This window comes from Gekko japonicus, unplaced genomic scaffold, assembly GCF_001447785.1.
Source record: "Gekko japonicus isolate JY-2015 unplaced genomic scaffold, Gekko_japonicus_V1.1 scaffold844, whole genome shotgun sequence".
Lineage (NCBI taxonomy): Eukaryota > Metazoa > Chordata > Lepidosauria > Squamata > Gekkonidae > Gekko > Gekko japonicus.
In genome coordinates, this window is record NW_015166448.1 from 66,407 (window position 1) to 69,922 (window position 3,516).

The window sequence follows — 3,516 nt, forward strand, 5'->3', positions numbered from 1 at the left end:
CCTCAGTAGGCTTAATTGGGGTTACTGGGGGACCTGTGTACTGACTGAGTGTCCCGCTGAAGATGGCAGGGAACTCATCACACACACTACTGAAGTCTGAGGGCCACACGTGGTGCACCCCCGTTACTCTGAACCCCAAGGGCATAAATCGGTTTGGGTTAGGGTTGGGACAGTCCAAGTAAGCTGGTGAGCTGTCCTTCCACCACCAAGAAGTCCAACATTCCCTCAAATTGTCTGTATTTCACGTGGCATTTGCCCCACCCCTTAATGGCCACCTCGTTCTTTTGAAAGTCCCGGAGGGTGAACCCAGTGGGTCTAAGACGGGGACCCCCCTGTGGACAGAGCCTCCAGAGAATCTCTTCCGAAATGATGGAGATGGATGACCCCGTGTCCAGTTCCATCCTGCAAGGTACCCCTTCTATTAGCACAGTCACTTTAATTTTATCAGGGATGTCCCGGGGCAAATTCAGTACCTGATGTTGGTAGATGGCGGTGGTGTGCAGATCTGTAGGTTCCTGGTGTGTGGCTGTGTGTCTTTGGGCTCCCTTGGAGCGGGAGGCGCGTGCAATGTGGCCTGTCTTGCCGCAGGTTCTGCATGTCACGTTTTGGAAACAGCAGGAGCAACATTTGTGGGCTTCTCCACAGCTGGTGCAGGCAGTCAGTGTGATGGTCTCCACTGGGCGAGTGGTGGCGGCAGAAGGTCGTGAGTCGCGGTGAGCTGGGAGGCGAACCTGATGGGTCTCTTCTTCGTCTGATGTCTCAGAAGTCAAGGGAACAGAGGCCTGGTGCGTGGCGGAGGTCTGGTTGTCTCACCGGGATTTCTTTTTTCTTGTTGGTTTTCAAAATTTTATTTAATTAAAGCAATACAAACCTGCATACTGAAAGATATATTACATTGTGTTTTCAATCAATTTCAACTCAGTATCTGTATATTGCACACAACTAGCCTTGTACTCAGTCTACTCTACTTTTCACTTCTAAAACTTAGATGATAAGAGCTCAGCCTAAACAACTGTGAATCAAAAATGTATCCATTCCAGATAGTTACGATTTGAGGGTAGTAGATCATTTTCCACTTAATATGTGATCAAAGGGAACCACCTGCTCACAAGTTTGGTATGAGATCCCTCGTTTGCCCTTCATATTTATCTGCAATCTTGTCCATTATAAAATGATCCCAACATTTATTTCGCCAGTTCTGAATGGTAGGAGGTTTGGGAGATTTCCATGAGGCCGCTATAGTTAGTCTTGCCGTAGCCAATAATGTAGAAGCGAGATCTGATATATATATTTCTTGATTATCTTTTGTGATTGTTGAGTTTAATAATATAATAGCCAGCTCTAACGGGATGTTTTGGCCTGTTATTTTGTAGGTTTCCTCCAGTATCTGTACCCAGAAAGATTGTATCTCGGAGCAGGACCACCAGCAGTGATATAAATCACTATATTCTCCACATCCTTTCCAGCATATCGAATTATAGCTCAGGTGCATATGTTTTAGTCGGACTGGGGAAAGGTACCATCTTGTGAACATTTAAAAAAATTGCAACCTAATATTAAAAATCCTTGAATTATTTGCTTTGGATCCCCAAATAGATAGCCATTGTTCCCTTTGAAGATCCTTTTCCCATGAAGTTTTGTAAGACATGTTTTGTTCTTTTTCAATATCAAATAAAATCTTGTACATTATTGACAGAAGTCCCTTTGAACTGTTTGAAGACTTGTTGATGACTTTTTCAAAATTGGTTTTGGGCCGTGTGAGAGTCCCTGTATCCTTTAACCCTTGTATCATACTTTTTAATTGATAATATCTGAGCCATGATATCGTAGAGTTTATTTTTTCTTCAAAGTATCTCTTTGAGTGGACTTCCCCCTTTTCAAAAAGATCTTGTATTCGCTGAAAGCCATTTGACGTCCAAGCTGCAAAAGCACCTCTTTCCATCCCTGAAGGGAACCAGGATTATTGAGTGTAAGTGGTGAGAGGGGAAATCTTAGGAGCTAGGATCTTTTTTTCCTGGTCCCATATTTTAAGCGTTGCTGCCAGAAATGTATTTTGTTCTATGGATTTAGGTCTTTGTGTCTCAGGCATCCAAATGATTTCTTGTAAAGTAAATGGGCTGACGTATGATTGCTCTATCTGCATCCAGTTCGCACCCAATGTATTTTGTAATATTTGAACCACTGTTGTTAAAGCTGTTGCTTGATAATAATGATATAATGAGGGTATACCTAATCCTCCTATAGTCACCGGTCTGCTCAGACTTCTCTGATCTATCCTAGATTTAGTTTTGTTGTTCAGTCGCACAGTTGAGTCCGACTCTTTGCGACCCCATAGACCAGCTCCCGCCAGGCCCTCCTGTCTTCCTGTCCTCTGAAGTTGGCTCAATTTCATGTTCGTTGCATCGATGACACTGTCTAACCATCTCATCCTCTGCCGTCCCTGTCTTCTTTGACCTTCAATCTTTCCCAGCATCAGGGTCTTCTCCTCCAGTGAGTGCTCCCTTCTCATTTGGCCAATCAGAAACCCTGTTGGGCTAAAGCTTCATTTGGCTCCTCCCACTTTCTAATAAACACTTGGGAGGCACCAGGAAAGGTGCTGGGGGTTGTCAGGGCATCACACTGGGGAGCCCTGACTTACAGTAAGGCCCACTTGCCCCAGCCTGAACACCCAGGCCAGGGAAGTCTCCTTAAATCTCGGCAGCTAAGCAGGGTCCGTCATGGTTGGTGTTGTCTATTCACTCCGTCTAAACCTATGTTAAGCTTGAGACCTCAGCCGGATTCTAATCTGAAACAACACCATTGGCTGAAGCATAATCTGTAACCAATGAAATGTAAGAGTCTGTGCTGGAGGGAAGACAAATGATTGGTTGTTATCTATGTAACATGATTGGATGTTAACTGTGAGTGGGCGTGGCTACCCCAGCCCGGGAGAGTTTAAAAGGGGCCCTGCTCCACTGTTTGTTTGTGGCGTGTCCTCTGATGCTGTGTGATCTTTGGAAGTTCTCCTTCTCGATACAGCTGATTCACTTTGTTACTTCCTTCCTTGTTGAGTTGCATACTTAACCGTTGGCACCAGGGTCCGGGAGGCCACCCCGGAGTGGAGTAGGCAGCCGCTGGACTCAAACGGTGTTCTTCGGACTTCCTCCCAGGGCCGGAGGGCGCCCTGAGCACTGACCCCTCTCGGTGCCCCCCCTCCTTTCCACACTGACCGACCCCCGGTCCATTTTCCTTGGTGACCTGCCTGACCAGGCTGCAGCCATAACACAAACGTATTCATAGGACAACACCACAGACTGCACACACTGAGCCAAGCCTTTCCCCAGCTTGGTGGTGCTCCGTGGGGCGCCCGCCCGCCGGCCGGGCCCTGCTGCCTCCCGAGGAGGCCTGCGCACAGGCGCTCAGGGGCGCACGCACGGGCGTCCTGGAGAAGAAGCCACCAAGGCAGGCGGGGCGGGGCGGGGCGAGAGAGGGGGCGCAAGGAGAAGGAGACGCCTGGAGAAGAAGCCACCAAGGCAG